The 16,852-nt window shown below is 42.3% G+C and overlaps 1 protein-coding gene and 1 long non-coding RNA gene across 10 annotated transcripts in view; both read left to right on the forward strand.

Annotated features, from left to right (window-relative positions):
- The window catches only part of LOC129145619 (uncharacterized), a 649,656-nt gene extending 638,668 nt beyond the window's left edge, over positions 1-10,988 (forward strand). Inside the window, exon 6 of the long non-coding RNA XR_008551418.1 lies at positions 10,769-10,988. This is a non-coding gene — a long non-coding RNA (uncharacterized LOC129145619). The remainder of the gene's footprint in view (positions 1-10,768) is intronic.
- A 4,033-nt stretch (positions 10,989-15,021) lies between these two features.
- Positions 15,022-16,852, forward strand: part of NR3C1 (nuclear receptor subfamily 3 group C member 1) — a 108,410-nt gene continuing 106,579 nt past the window's right edge. For 2 of the 9 annotated variants that reach the window (XM_037509025.2, XM_037509034.1), the window contains exon 1: positions 15,022-15,213. The gene's annotated coding sequence lies outside the window, so the exon portion shown is untranslated. Of the gene's footprint in view, positions 15,214-15,355; positions 15,565-15,705; positions 15,756-15,825; positions 15,990-16,852 lie in introns of those variants that run through there. The other 7 variants (XM_037509027.2, XM_037509029.2, XM_037509026.2 and 4 more) reach the window with 5 other exon arrangements.

Raw genomic sequence — 16,852 nt, forward strand, 5'->3', positions numbered from 1 at the left:
TGAACACTCTACATGATTTATTTGTTTACATTTCTATTTCCCCCATTACAGTATAACTCCATAAAATACTGGAGTCACATTATATTGATTCTAGATTCCCTAAAGTCATGTCCTGAGTAGATAGCCAATATATGTTGGAAAGAGAGAATGCAAGAATGAAGAGGAAATAGTATAGGAAAGTAAAAGGGCAGAGAAATAGCTAACATTTTCTAAATGTTCAGAATGATCCAGAAATTGTTTTAAGAGGCATTGTTCTTTTTTTTTTTTAAAGATTTATTTTTTTTACAAGAACCAGGGTACAGGCCAAATGCACGGGAAGGTGAGAGGATTCACTGGAGACAGAGCAGGGAACAAAACAGGCAGACTGACGAAATACACTGCTGAGGGGAGCAGCGGGCAAGACAGGAGAGATCTGTCTCGCCATGTGGGACCCTTGCTGGCTGGGATTGAACCCAAGCTGCAGAGGCTGTGGACAGCTTCACAGTGCGGCGCTCAACTGCCTACGCCACCAGGGAGGCCCCAAGAGGTATTGTCACAGCACCCTTAGGAGATAAATTTGCTCTTATCCTAATTTTATAGATTCGGACAGTGAGATACACAGTTCAATAATGTGCCCAAAGTCAACAACTAGAGAGTAGCCTAGACAACCTAGCTCCTTAGCCATGTTCTGAAAAAACATGCCATGCTGCTTCTCAAATAAAGACTAAAATAAAAATTCCTGGGCTCTAAGAGATAGATTCCGTAGTTTTGAGGGGGTGTCCAGTTACCTGTACTTTAAATATATTCCCAAATGATTTGATGGACAGTTGAGTTGGAAAGCAATGCTGTAAGGAATGTCAACAACAACAACAAAACAATATAAGGCAGGGAAGATTTTGCTGAAATGTCAGACTAGGGAAGAAAAACCAAGAAATGTAATAGAGAACTGGAAACTAGTAAAGATTAGGGGGAAAGAAAAACACAAACTATTAGTAGTCTAATCAAGTAGAATTGACCAAGCAAAGATCGGAACTTCATCCACTCCTTGCCTTGGCCCCCAGCTGGCCCTGGCAGAGACCATGTTGTGTACCCTGTAATGGCATATGCCTACAACTAATTATACCATACCCAAGTTTAGGAATCCAGACTGTAAGAACAGCAAATCAGAATGAAAATTGGAGAGACAACTAACACTTATTTGTTGTTTATTATGTGCCAGGCTAAGTTTTAAGTGCTTTATATGTAAGAATCCACTTAATCCCCTACGGCAAACCTCTGAGTCAGGTGCTACTGTTTTCCCTCACTTTACAGGTAAGGAGTCTGAGGCACACAGGAGTTAAGCATCTTGCTAATCAAGGTTACATGGGTAACAAGTGGAAGGGCCAGATTCAAATCCAGACAGGTTGCCCCAGAGCCTATAATCTTAACCTCTACACTACTTCTAGAAGAAGGGAAAAAAGAAGAAATGAAGACTGAGGCCCATTAAGGTAGCATTTCAAGAGCTACTCAAAATAAATTCTCACTTGAGAAAAATGGTCACACAAAGTCCACTGAGCCCCACCCCTGTTGTTGGCCCTGAACCAGCAGGAGTATTAAGAAGACTCTGAGAACTCAAAGGGTACTTAGCTTCCCCCACCCCCAGACTGCAAGGGCCTCCACCCCATGGCCAACCATTCCTTTCCCCAGGGCAGTGGAGACAAGCCAAGACTTTCAAATTTCTCTACTCCTCATGAAGGACTCCCAAATTAGGAATCAGAGTCTATTTTTGTTGAATTTCATTAAAATCACCACCTTAAAAAAGTTATTTGTACTGGGTTATCCATGTAGGAGGGAATGATTAAAAATATAATTTCCATTATTTTAGTAGCAAGAAAAATTTGAATGATACTACCAGGGACTCTGAAGGATTCCCCCTCCCCCCCAATAGATGTTAAAATATGTGAAACATCTGAAGGATATACCTTGGCAGCTGAAATTGGGATTTTTAGGAACATTATGTGTTTCCCGATGATTATGGAAAAGAAGCAGATAATGGGTTACATCTAGGGCAAGATTTCTCAACCCTGGCACTATTGACATTTGGGGTTAGGCAAAACTTTGTTGTGGGGGGCTATCCTATGATTGTGGGATGTTTAGCAGCATCCTGACCTCTACCCACTCGAGATTCTCCAATGAGCTTCCCTCATCCATCTGTGATAACCAAAATGGTTGCCAACTGTTGCCAAATATCTCCTGGGGTCAAAATCAGCCCCAGTTGAGAAACAAAGGTCTAGGGGAAGCCATTATAATTAATGGCACCTTTCTGATCTCTTCAAGGTATTGTATTGAAAGTTCACTTTTTCTTAAAGATTCTATCTCCAGTACCTTCATATAGGCCTACAGTAGGAAACCATTATAGATGTCCTGTCAAGTAAAAGTTCTGCAGCTAGCAAAACAACTTTTTCTGTGTGGGTTGAAAGAAACAGGGAGGAAGTATCCAGAGACATGAGTAGTGAAGACAGACAAGAAAAAGTAACTTACCTAACATCATGCATTTGGAGGTGGCAGGGATCCAAGGCCAAAACCAAAACCCAGCCCATATTCCCCCCATGCTTTTGTACACTGGAACACAAACCTTGACGATGAAGTTAAAGGATATTTGACAGCACTGATATAAGTAAACAAATGAAAGTGTGGGTTGACACATGGCCAGCAATAAATACATAAACGGTAAATATTGACATCTGAAGATTATTTAGCACCATGTTTAGTATGTAGAGAGCTCAACCGGGAGATAAGAAAGCTGAATGTTCATTTTGACTACTTGGCAAATCAGTGAAACTCTAGACAAATCATTCCATTTTTCTGTGTTGTACTTCTTTTGGCTGTAAAATGTTGCTGAGTAAAGAGCATATGATCAACTTCTGTGTGCTTTTAAATGTCTTTTTTTTTTTAGCATGCTTGGATAGATGTGAAAAATGTACATTCCCTTTGGTTTCTTAAGGATCAGATCCACAGCAATTTATAACATGTGTGGTTTATAGAATTATAGGACCCCAATGCTGTGAGGAGCCTGATAAATCATGTAAAGAAAATTTCCAGTTGCTGAATTTCTTTTACAGAATCCCCAGCAGGTGTTCTTCAGTGAGCCTCACTTCCCAATCCATGAGGTGAGAAGGAAGTTTGAAGGAAGCCGGCGGGTTAGAGGGGCTGCAGTCAGGGAGAAGAAGGGACAGAGAAAGATGGGGGAGGGAGGGAGGGAGAGACAGACAGAGAGACAGACAGAGAGAGAGAGAGAGAATCTTTCTGGATGGGGTGTGCCTATATGTCTGTATCACTTCCATAGGGATTATGATTAGTCGGTTTCTTCACTTGTCCCTATCCCTAGCACAGGTCTTAGTCCAACAGTAATCATGTAATATAACATTCTTTATGAGGGCCTCCCTGGTGGCCTAAGGGTTAAGTCTCAGCACTATCTGAGTTCAATCCCCAGCCAAGGAGCTAACCCACATATGGTGCAGCAGACCTCAACTGCCTCACCTGCTGCTCCCCTCAGCAGTGGTATTTCAGTAGATCTGCCTGTTCTACTCCCCACTCTGTTTCTGGTGAATCCTCTCACCCCCTGCACCTCTGTCCTACACCCCAGTTCTTCTATGCATAAATAAATAAATCCTTAAAAAACAGCCTTTATGAAATGTCAGAGACTGCTAAATGTTTTATTTAGAGTGGCTTATTCAATCTGCACAAGATACTTTTTCATTGCCTTTTTTATCAAACAAGAAAACTAAGATTCAGAGAGGTTAACTAACTTGCCTAAAGCCACATGACAACTAAGAGGTAGTCTCAAGTCTATTTCAGACTGAACTAGAGTTATTAATAACTAAATAAATGTTTACTGACTCCAACTAATGATAACCCTAACTGACACCACACCTTATTTCCCTGTTACACATGAGAGTATAAAGTGTACATATTTAAAGCAGTAGCAATATTTATATAAGAATTATGGCTTTAATTCAACTAGGTACTGATTTTTCATGTTGGTGGAATTTTTCCTTCAGTTATCAGATTTGGTTTTAAAAGCATAAATGATCAGAAGATATTAAGATGTTAATACATATTCCTGCTACACCATATTTACAGATGCTGTATTTAATGTTATCAGTTCTGCTATACGCAAAGCAATGTAAGGCTGGGTCAATATGAAATGTAGAGTCACATTTTGCTTGCCCTAAAAGGAAATTAGACAAAATATTCTTTTGGAGGATTAGTAAGTGTGCTTTTTTCCTTGTAAAGTACTGCCTAAAGTAGAAGAAAAAATTCTATATTAATAAAAAATAGAAATCTGAGATAGATGTAGAAAGATCAGTAAGTTAACTGAAAGCTGATGTTTTTATATTTGCATGTGTATTTTATTTAAATAAAGGTGTTTGAACACATTACTGAGTTAATCATTAAGAAGAAAGTCTAGCCAAACTTGTGAAGCAGGTAAAGTTTATTTTTAGGCTTTCAGCTGGCTCCTTTCCCTGGCTTCCCCTTCTCTTTTGGGGTCACCCTAGATCTAGATGCTGAGTAACCTTAGGTCACCTCTCTCATCTAGAAGGAAAAGTATCCCATGTTTTAGACCTTCCTTTACTTTTGTGGTCAGAATGCTTTCACATGCCAAGTATTAGAGGGCTAAATCCAACTGACGGAAGGAATCAAAAAATGAATACCAGCGTGTATAGTAGTCAAGTCTAGGATTAGTCCTAACCTCAGGATCTAGACATCAAATTATATAATTGAAAATCTCTTTATTACCAGATCTCTGCCTCCTTTTTTTAATGTAAACTCATTCCGATGGAGGCTTGTAAGTGGTAAAATAAAGCTACTTCCAAACTTGTGTCTTACCAGCGTAGATATTCCTTAAATAGGTCTCTGAATAGTTGTAGAAGGCCTAGAAAAAAAGCTTATTTGAGTCTGTCAATGTGCTCATATCGGATTGGCTAGGCCCTACTCATCAGTGGGATGGGGTTAATCCCACCACAAACAAATGGACTGGAACTGGGGAAAGGATAGTTTTCCAAAGAAAAATTGAGACCCTAGTACCACTTGTGAGTGGATATGTGGAAAGCAAGAACAGTATCTCTCCTCCATGTGCTCATGATAGAAGTCACACAGTAGGTGCCGTCATAGTATGAAGGTTGGTCATCGAAAGCATTGTGGGATCCCTTACTTGCACATGACTTTCAGTTCATTTAATCCAGTTCTCTTGAATTTAAAGCATAATTGTCATAAGTATGGATTCAGCAAAACTGGGGCCATAGCAAGACAAAAGGTATGTTTCGCATAGCCACCCATCACTCCTGATCTAACTGAATTTTTCTAGATGCATAAAGGAGGATGGCAGTAGGAAATGAAGTGGTAATAGGCATTTTCTTAAAAATTAGTCCATTATTGTGGCACATTTTGGCACTTAATGATTGTTATGAATCACATTTGCCTGAATAATTTCAATTCTATACTAGAGAAATATTTTTATAGTGGTGCAAAGATAATGATATAAGGACATTCGTTGTAAAACAGAATAATTTTCAATAACCTATTTCTTTTTCTCCCCACAATCTATTCCTTCACTATTTCCAGAGAAGACTTGAACTATTCATAATAAAAATGAATTTATATAGCTAGCTAGATAGCTAGGCAGATAATCTCATAGGAATAATAAAATTAAACTATTAGAAACTGATCACAGGATGCTTTGTTGGTCTGATGAACAAAAATATGTGATGAAACTACAGAGAAGTAAAATAGAAAATGAAAATCAGAACCAAGGGAAGAGGAATAAAAATATGCTGGACATCATTCAAAAACTATTTGCTGATGGTAATTATAGGGATGGAAAACCCATCAGGCCTATGGAGCTAAAATTAATCAGCAAGTATTCATGGAGTGCCTCCTGCTTCTATTACTGTTTCTGGCTTCCTGCCTGCCCAGTGCCCAGGCTGGAGACATTTGCATGACATTCAGCTTGGCAAGACAGAAAGAGCAAAATAAGGAGGCAGAGGCTCTATACCCCATCATGGAATCATAGTCATGAGACACAAATTCCTTTTGAGAAAGGATATAAAACTAGTTTAGAGTTTCAAACTTCACTACATCACCTGAAAGGGGCCCAAATAAGTAGAGATACGATTTCTACCAAGCGATAATCAAATGTACTATTTGAAATTTTAAAGTGCAAATCCACATTCTTTTATTATTATTATTAAAGTTAGGAACAGAAACCAGCAGAATTTGTAACAACTGTACTTAATTTTCAAGGTTCTTTTACTGCTGCAAACATTTCAGGTCATAATTCTACTAAAGTATAATTAATATATAATGATTGTCACTGTTAATATTTTGATTAATAGCTATTGTAGTGGACATCTGTTGTTTTCTGTATTCAGCAACTCTCTTCCACTTGAATTTGTTCTATTTTGGTGAGTCACTCAATCTCTCTCTTCTCTTCTCATTTGTACCCCGTTCTTAGGTGTCAGTGATCAGCTCTTGACTTAGGCTTTGCCAGTACAGAATACACTTCTTGATCACAGTCATTGGTTCAGTGGATGAGCATGTGACCCCGCTAGACCAATGAAGCTCCACATAGGGACAGTAACTTATGAGAAAAGAACTCTCCACTGGCGTTACTAAGCTGGTAGTGGCGTTGTAAAGCTAGATGCTGTGGGCAGGTGGAGAAAGCCTTCTCAGGAATAAAGCCAAAAAAAGAGGAAAGTGAAACTAAAAAATAAGATTCCAACCCTCTTTGACATCATTTGAGCCCCTGGATCCAATTGTGCCTGAAACTGACATCCTCTAAACTTTTAAATAAATCAGTGTACTTTCTTTTTGCTTCAACAGTAAGGTTTCTTTTCAAGCACCAAATAAATGTCCAGATAGAATACTAACAACAAACTCTCTCTCTCTTTCTCTCTCTCTCTCTCTCTCTCTCTATATATATATATATATATATATATATACATATATATATGCATATATATGTTATTTGTATGAAAAAATAACCTGGAAGAGGCCCTACATCATTGAAATCAGTCATGCTCACCTCCTAGAAATGTTCCTTGATGACTATCGCCATGCTCTCCATATATTTAAATACCCAGATGACTTATTGATGGATGTGCAGTGCCCTATGCTGCTATCACCATATTTATACAAGTCTCAATAACAAGTTATTTGAGAATAAGTTGTTACTCTGTCTTCATTTCCTCCAGATTTGAGGCTGTATTTGAATCATTTGTAAATCCCTGTAGTCTTACATTGACGTCTAACATATAATAGTGGCTGTTTTGTTGAAGGAATGAGTAAATAGGAGAGAAAATTGTTTGGGTAAGTCCCTTCTATTAATAAAGATTCCTTGATTAATTGAAACCATCAATCAAATAGCTAATTATCAGAAGACAAAAGAAAACCAAATTGATGTATCTAGACTAAGTCCTCAAAGTGTCAGTCATTGGTAGATGTTTTGTTGAGAATTGTTTATTTCTCTGGTTATTAAGGTTAAGAGGGTGGGTGGGGGAAAAGAGGTTTTTTAACATTATAAAATGTTAAAACCAAAACATATACCATGTAAACTGGAATATAGGTTGTAGATTATAAGAGAAGAAAAAAGAGAGCAGTGGTAGCCAGAAGCTTGCTGATAACTACTAGACAATGCAATCGTATGGCTTATGGCAGGGTCTTTGTTTATGACATAGCAAAAAAATCCTAAGAAGTGTGTTAAGAAGCAGCACTATCTGTGCAGTATAGGGTGATGGAGAGTTTTAGAATGAAAATGAACAAATACTAGGGTAAAAATCTGTGGGTTAGGATAGATCAAGGAATGGAGATGAACAAATAATTGCTCTATGTAGACAAACATCTGAATAAAATTTTTAGATAAGAAAACTTCTGAGTATGTGAGTTCCAGTTATGACATGATATTGGTATTTGGGGTTTCCCCGTTCCACTCCCCCTTCAAGGTCTAACTTTCTCCATGTCCTTCAAAGATATTTACTTAAAAATCTTAGCATGGTCTGTATTTCCTTACTTCCTTCTACATGCCACTCTTGACACCTTTTCTCAAGTATAATTTTCTATGTATTCACTTCCTTTACACACTGAGCCCTTCCTAGTCTCCTTAGCCAGGTGGTCTTCCTTGAGCATAGACAGTTCCTGAAAGATATTCTCCTTCACAGAGTTGCTGAATATCTGGCTTGCCTTCAAAATGCTTCCTCTGTGCCACCATAGCTTTCTACCTTCACTGCCACCATCCTAGTACAAATCTCACTCTTTCCCTGGACCAATGCACTTGCCTCTTCACTGCTCTCGTTGCTTCCTCTCTGAGTTCCTACAATCCAAGTTACAATTTACAGATGGAATGATATTTATCAAATAGTAAATCAGAGTATGCCTATTAGTGTGCTGGTAAATGTTTAACAAGTATGGGGGACAATGGATATCTGTATATCTATATCTATTTCATATAGCATGCATATATATAGCACTTATGGTAAGTCTCACATAACCCATTGATTTTCACAGAATGGTTCCAATGATTTTGCCAAACTCTGGCAACCATAACCAACATAGAGGTGCAATTCAACCATATTTGCCAAAAACAGACTACAAATAATGGTGTATTCATATCCAAATCAGCTAAGATGTCACTGATTTGCAATATAAATGTTGGTGAATTTCTTTGCTTTAACAAGCAAAACGTAAGTGAAACAACAAAGATATACATTTGGACTTAACTCACCTTTCAGTGATGTGAGTGGCTTCTTTGTTGATCAGGTAATAGTTTTCAAGCATTGGAAAAATATTTCCTCAATGTTTTTGCTATTCACAAACATACACTTTTAAGTTTAATCTTATTAAAATTTCTTTTATCTGCTTTTAAGTTTAGACAATAAACAAATCAACCTGTGAATTGTAGTATTTTCCAATTTCTAAAAATAACTTCAAGGCATAGATAATAATAGCATAGTAAAATAATTAGGAAACGACATTTTGAACATTTATCTTTGTTTTTAAAATATTGTATTTGATGAAAGTTCGTGAATAATTTAGTTTTTAATATTGCCTGTGATTAACAATATTATTGATTTTTTAATCCTCAGCTCTCATAAACTGCTACAGCTGGCTCTAGCACACTATTGGATTATCATTTTAACCTGCTAATTGCATTATCAGGGAATGAGTGAATTTCCAATAGAATTAGTGATCATATTTGTTGTGAATTGCTGATGCAAATTCCCTCTCCCTCCTTTCTGAACAAAGTTTGGTGATAAAAATTGGTTTTGTATTCATCATCCCACCAGAGCCTCACAGATTTCCTGTGAGGAAAGTGGGATAAATAACATCCTTTTTCTTTTATAGATAGAGGGGGAAAAAAAAGAAAACCTTACCCCAGTTCATTAGGTAAATGATAGGACAGGATTTCAAACTCAGATATTACATTAAAAATTAAGCAAGAAAATTTACTAACACTGACATCAAATCTTAAAAATTTTAACAAAGGATGTTTTGATCTTATACATCCCAACATTTCTAATTTAGCTTTAAAAACTGGGGGCCTCCCCGGTGGCACAGCGGTTGAGCACTGGGTTGCGAAGCTGCCTGCAGCCTCTGCAGCGCCGGTTCGATCCCCGGCTGCTCCCCAGCCACTGGAGGAGGGTCCCGCATGGCGCACAGACCTCTCCTGCCACCCGCTGCTCCCCTCAGCAGTGTACTTCAGTCCTTCTGCCTGCTCTGCTCCCCGCTCTGGCTTTGGTGAATTCTCTCACCCACCCACGCTTCTGACTGTACCCAGTGCTTGTATAAATAAATAAAAATAAATCTTTAAAAAAAAAAACCCAAAAAAACCCCACATGTTAGTTATTATACCTTAATAAGTAAATAAGGTATAAGTACCAAGATGGAAATGTAGATTTTCAAAGAATGAACTGATAGAGTCCACCTAGAAATGGAGGAGATTAAAGCAATCTCGACCAAATGAACATGGGACAGAAAAGAAGATTAAATCAGAAGAGGAAGAAAGCTAATGACATGATGGTTAGCCACATATGCCACAAATGCAAAACAAAGTACATAATACTTGTTAGAATTATTCAGTGTGTTTGCTCTAATATTCCCAAACATGAAAAACATTAGTTTCCTGATTGTTACAACATTTATCTCACTTACCTGCTGATGTTTATTTACCTCATCCTTGAATCAGGTGTAGACTTAGGCGAGCATAAAGAATATAGATTTAAGAGGACACCCAGGAAGCATTTCATGCATGTCAGCATAAATTGTGATATCTTAGATTGCTTACAATGAAATCACTAAAAGCATCATAAGCAGCAGCAAAACACCAGAATGCTGCTAACAATTTAGCATTTCCCAGTTCATGGTAGAATCTTAATTCTAATTACAAAAAGAAGAACCAAAGTGGAATTCATTATGATTAAGAACTTGCTGTACTGGCATCAATTGTTTATAATAGATAGATCTGGTGTAAAATGCAAATATTAAAGCAGAGAGAGATGGAGCAATCAAAGCTCAGCTGGGTTCCATTGAACCTCTCACCTTATAAAGTTAAACAAGAATACAAGTGTTTCTCAAAGTCAAGATGTTATTCTAAAGAGACATCTAATAGCTGTGATAGCTACAGGAATGTTTTTTTAAGTATGTTCTGGGAACCCTCAAAAGCCGCTTTTACTGGCTTAAAATTAACATAATCATAATGATTACTGCTAACAAAATGATAAAGCGTGTACTTGATGTTAATTTTCATTTATCATAGATTTAAAGTGAATAAAGGGACGTACAAAGAAAATAAATGGAAACTAGTGAAGTGGCAAGGAATCAAGGACTATCGGAAAGTAAGTCCAGGAATCCCTATGGAAGAGGAACTATATGCAGTATACAGTAGAGGTGAGAATGAATGTGGTATCTGCTGCGCGCTTTCTTTTGCAGTATCTCTCTTTACCAACACTGCCCAAGACGTTCATCTCAGCTAATTCAAGTTCTCTATTCTCCCTGGAAAAACACACAGATTGATGCCCAGAGCATGCTGAACACTAAGGTCCACACCTTTCTGCTGTTAGCAGTTGAACTGTATGCTTAGCAACAGCTCCTGTTTGTGTTTTCCCTCCAAAACACTAATTTCATTTGTGCTTGTTATTGTAATTTTTAAAGAAAATATTAAGCAAAATGACACAAGTTTAAAAAGTAACAGATGCTTAGAAAATCTAAATGGAAAGATGCCATATAGATAATTGCTGTCAAATTGGTGGATGTAAAACAAATTTAAAAGACTGGGTTAAAGGCAGGGAGGATGACTCATAAAAATTTAGAAGTCTATACTCATTGTTTTGTAAGCACTTTTATTTATTACCCCACTTTTTAAAAACTGGGGAAAATAGTGTAACTGGGGAAAATCTTGATAATTGCTAATGATGATCAGACACTATGTCCCAGGAATTGGTCTAAGTCTTCCACTTATATTGAACTTGTTTAATCTTTAAAATCTTGAGTTAGTACTATTATCATCCCTTTTTATAGGTGATGGGAACCAAGCTGCTGAAAGTTATGTTGCCCAAAGTTACATTCCTCATAGTGGAGCCAGCCACTCTGAACTGCTAGGCTATGCTGACGCAGTATGTGTGACTTTACACCCGAAAGAAGACATGGAAACTTTAATCAGTGGGCTCACAAAAGTTTTAGAATTTTCTCAAAGGATTAGGAAATAAATGTTCACTTTGAGGTTTTAAAGTTTGAAACTTGCAAGTATCCTTTTTTAAAGCATTCATTTTCTTTAACGGACTTTTAAATTTAACACCAGTCCAGTCCAGTTGCATGAGAGGTTATTATGCCTGCTAGAAAAGGGCAGGTGAATGATGGTCTTATTAGAATGGGAGTTGGTATCTATATATAGTAAGTTGTTATAGATATCTGATCAGGAGCATGGCATGATATAAACTGATGGTTTGATGGCCTATCCCTTAGTGAGACCTGGATTATTTGAATGGGAATGGAAATGATAAAACTTGGGCCTCCCCTGGTGGCACAGCGGTTGAGCGCTGGTCTGCGAAGCTGCCCATGGCCTGGCCCCTGGGTGAGGGTCCCACATGGTACAACAGACCTCTCCTGTCGCGCCAGTTGCTTTCCTCAGCAGTGTATTTTGTCGGTCTGCCTGTTCTGTTCCCTGCTCTGGCTCTGGTGAATTCTCTCATCCTCCCGTGCTTCTGACTGTACCCAGTGCTTATATAAATAAAATAAATACATCTTTTTAAAAAAAATGGAAATGATAAAACAAATGAACAGAATGGGAGAATTCTCTTGGCTGATATGTCAATTGCTACAAAAATATAAAAAGTGGCTTAATTACTATTCATATTTAATATTTTATTGGCTATAGGATATAATCTCGACCCCATCCATTCATCCATCCATCCAATATTTACAGAGTATCTACCGTGCACTAGTCACATAATGGTGAAAAAGACACAGGCCCTGCCTTCAGAGAGATTGTTTTATGAGCACACAAATAATGAACTATCATTGTAATGTGCTACTAAAATAAAGTACAAGATACTGTAAGAACCAGAAAAAAATGGGTGTTTTGTTTCTTTTGGGGGGGGAGGCCTACTCAAGGATTTAGAGACACCTGACACAAGACAATAAAAATGAGAATCTTGAATATTTGTATACCACAACCACCTAGTAAAAGTGATACAACATTCAGCTGCTTCAATGATACAATGCTAGCATTGTAACCCTGTAAAATATTTGCTGAATGCTGACTATGTTTTGGGCTCTGTTCTAGAAGTGAGAGATACAGCAATGAAGGTCCTACTTTGGTAGTTTGTATATATCACATTTTTCCCCGACTCTACTTTTGAGGCAAATATATTTGTCTGTTTCTTCTCTTGTAGCAATTAACAATTTCCCAGAGTAAAACAGATTAGTAATTGTCATACATTGAGACTTAAATGATAGTGTAAAATACTTGCAGTCATGACTGGGTGATAGTGTAACAGGGTGGTCCCCAGGAAAGGGGGAGGTTCCCTGCCCCACCCAAGGGAGGGTGGAGCTGAGCAGGAAGAGGAGAAGCAGAAGAAGAGACTGAGGAAGGAAGCAGGATGGAGCCAGAAGGAGACCTGGAGGAGGCGCATGGAGCCTAGAGACACGTAAAGAAACTGTGCTTGTCTTTTGGTCGTGGACTGGGTGACACAGATGTGGGTGAGACCCGTGGGGAGGTGACAGTGGCAGTTTTTATCTTGATGTTGATTTTGCTCTTTTCCTTCCGGGCTTGTCTGGTTATTTCTGACCCTTTGCTGTGGGTCCCCACTGGAAGACGCTTTAGACTTGTGGCAGGCTTTGGGGCTTTGCTCTGGGCCAATCCCATATGGATGGACTTTTACCCACGAGGGGACGGGTAACTTTGGGTGCTTCATTTAGAAACTAGACTCTTTGCCTTACCTGTATTGTTTCCTAGTTTTATTAAAGTTCCTTCCCATTAAAGTCTCCTATGTTTTGTGTTGATGCGGCGGATGGCAGAACCCATGTAGAATAGGCAGGTTTGCGGGGCTTGGGCTGACCCTCTCCCTGTCCTATAACAATAGTACTCAATAAATGTTAAGGATTGTTAAAATTACTGCTGTTGCTACAATGCTTAATCTCATGTTCTTCTCATACACTGGACTTCATCTCTTGAATTAATTTCCATATACACCTCCTGAATGGGACTAATATGCTCTTTTATGAAAATAATGAAAATCAGTGAAGAAAAATTTCCATGATATCTAATTCTACTCTCCTCTCCTCACTTGCTGTGTGATCTTGAATAAGCATCGACCTTTGTAAGCCTCAGGTACCTCTTGTTGAAAAATTAAATAACACCTATTCTCTTCAGCTGTTGTAAGCAACAGGGCAGCAGGTGGGGGTGGTCATCCATTGTTAGCCATGAAGCATGCCAATTCTAACTCTGAAAAACAGACACTGGGTTCATTTACAGAAAATTTCACACTTGTGCTCATTTGAAGGTGTTTTCAATGGCAATTTTTAAGTTGTCAGTGTGAATCTTCAGTTTAAGGTGGTCTGCAGAAAAAATAAGCGGGGGGTGAAAGTTAATTGGAAACTTATAAAATACTTAAATTATGTAAAAACAGACACATTACCTAGAATTTGAAGTTTCGAGGAAAAAGTGGAAACTTCATAGAACAGAGGTTCCGCTATGAAATCGGTTTATGGTTTGAGAAGTATTCTATTGGGGATATGGTCCCTTTACATACACACACACACACACACACACACACACAAATTATTACACATAGTATGTGTACATGTCATAAGTAACCCCTAACAACTTTTAAACAGATGTACAAGGATAATCATAGCATGAGTTATTCAACTCACTTTTAAAACGTGTTATTGTAGGTTTGGATTTTAATGTTTGCCCATGAAATTATTGTTTTGGGGACGAATCCACTGAGGACATCTGATTCTAGTACTTGAGACTTAAAAGGTAGACATACAACGAGCAAGAAGGCAAAATAGGCTTCTAACACATTCCCATTTCAGTCCAAAGCAAGAGCCTTCTTCCAGGTGCATCAAGGGAAAGGAAAAGGAGTTATTTCTTCTGGATCCGGAAAGGAGGTTTGTTGCCAAGCCCTCTTCATGAAACTTCTAGTAGCCGAGAGGGCCACCGAGGCTAAGGCTTGGCTTCCCTTTACCGAGGCGGCGTCTCTTCCTTTGCCAAGATGGCGTCCCCGGACTCGGCAGGAGGCGGCCGGCGAGCAGCGTCTCCGGACAGGCGGCTTCTTAAAAGCCTAGTTCTCCCCTTTTACATCAGACGATACAGTGGGCAGCGTCTACCCTTCAGAACCGAGGAAGGGCGACCTCAGCGGCCGGCGATTGAGAAGCTCGGCCAAGATGGTGGACGCCGGGTCGGCCGGCCGGCCTCACCGTCCTTTACCAAGATGGCGGCGGGCGGCTTCCGGCACGCGCCTCCCCGAGTCTCCTCCAGACGTCACGGCAGAGGCGGCCGGCGCCAGAGTGGGAGCGCGAGTGGCTGCGGCCGAGCACCGGAGCTGGGACTAGGTGGAGCTGCGGCAGCCTCCGCCCCCGTCAGGAGCTGGCAAGTGCTGTCACCTGTGGGGGCGCAAAAGTTACCTCCCCAAACCCTAAAGCAACCCAGCACAACCTTTCCCCGAGTCCCCCAAATCACAATATGTGCCGCACAAGGTAGGAAGCTCCATGTCCGCGTCGCCTGAGCCTTTGGGACGCGGCGAGCGGGGAAGGGGGTTGGGGCGGGGGCCCGAGGCGCGGATACCCCTCGCCCCACGCCCCTTTCCTTGGGGACTGGCCACGTGTTTCCCGCGGACCGTAGGGGAGGCGCGTAACGGGAACAGCTGGAGGGAGTTTAATGCCGACAATTTAAAGCTGCGTGGATTTTGTCGCCCTCGGAGGGGCAGGGGTCCCAAGAACGCTGCAGGGTGGGCGACGCTTGGAGCCGAGTGCGGCAAATGTCAAGATTCGGGGGAGTGGCCTCCGCGGGAAACTTGGACGCGGGCCCTGGAGGGGGTGAAGGGAGAGGTCAGTCTGGGGTTTGGGGTGGGGGGTTGAGGAGGGCTCACTTTGCAAGCCGCTTAACTCTTTCGCCTGCAAGTTGCTTTTAGGCTCGCCACCCCCGGGCTTCCTTAATAACAACAGTAATAAAAAAAAAAAAGTGCAAAGAAATGCAGCTCGCGGGAGGTTTTGCATTTGGCGTGCAACTTCCTTCAAGTGTGAGTGCACTGGAGGGAGGGAAGGGGGCCGAACTTGGCTGGCGGCGCCTCCTTCTGCCGCCGCCGCCTCGCCGACTCGGGGAAGAGGGTGGGGGACAGTCGGGGTGCGGGGGAGGGTGGGTTCTGCTTTGCAACTTCTCTCCGGGTGCGAGAGCGCGGCGGCGGCTGCAGACGGCTGCCCAGACGATGCGGGGGTTGGGGACCTGCCGGCCGGCGACTCCTCCGGGGCACAGAGTACGTAGGCACCGACCCCTCCTCCGCCCCCCGTGCGCGAAGCCTCCCCCGAGGGCGTGTCAGCCCGTCCGGCTCCGCGCGCGGCCGCGGCGCGGTGACCCCGTTTCCGTGCCATTCAGTAGCTCCGTGCGAAGTGACACGCTTCGCGCCATTCGGCCCCCGGGCGGCGGCGCGGACCCTCCACCCCGTACCCCCCGTACCCCCGCGCCGCTGCAGCGGGCGGCGCCCCGGCCCCCCTAGCCGGCGCGCTGGGGCCGCGGTGGCTGCCCGGGAAAGGGCGAACTCGAGAGCTGTCGGGAGTCGCGGGGGCGGGCCGGGGGCCGCGCGAAGAGAAACTAGAGACGCCCGGCGTCCCTCTTCGGCGCGCCCGGAGGGACCCGCTCGGCCGCCGCCTCCACTGCTGTTTCGGGGGAGGCGGCGGGCGACGGGGCGACCGAGAAGCAGCCGCGGGCCCCGGGGCGGCGGGCGGGCGGGTGCCGTCTGGGCCCGGGTGGCGGGGCCCGCGCGGAGGGCGTGGGGGCGGGGGCGGCGGCCGCCCCTGCAGTTGCCGAGCGCGGCCAACAGGTTGCACCGTTCCCCGCCGCCGCGCGCGGCCCCTCGGGCGGGGAGCGGCCGGGTGGAGGGAGCGCGTGTGAGTGCGAGAGTGAGCGCGCCCTGGCGCCGCCCCCGCTCCGCCCGCCCCCCGCTCGGTCCCGCTCGCTGGCCGCGGCCGGGCGGCCCTTTCGCTGGTCCGCGCTTCTTCCCCTCCTCCTCCTCCATTTTGCGAGCTCGAGTCTGTGACTGGCGCCCGAGTCACCGCCCGCCCGTCGGGGACGGAGTCTAGTGGGTGGACGGCGGCGCGGCGGCTGGAGCGGCGCGGCGCC

The sequence above is a fragment of the Talpa occidentalis genome, unplaced genomic scaffold, assembly GCF_014898055.3.
Source record: "Talpa occidentalis isolate TD23 unplaced genomic scaffold, MPIMG_talOcc4v2.1 talOcc4.13, whole genome shotgun sequence".
Taxonomy (NCBI): domain Eukaryota; kingdom Metazoa; phylum Chordata; class Mammalia; order Eulipotyphla; family Talpidae; genus Talpa; species Talpa occidentalis.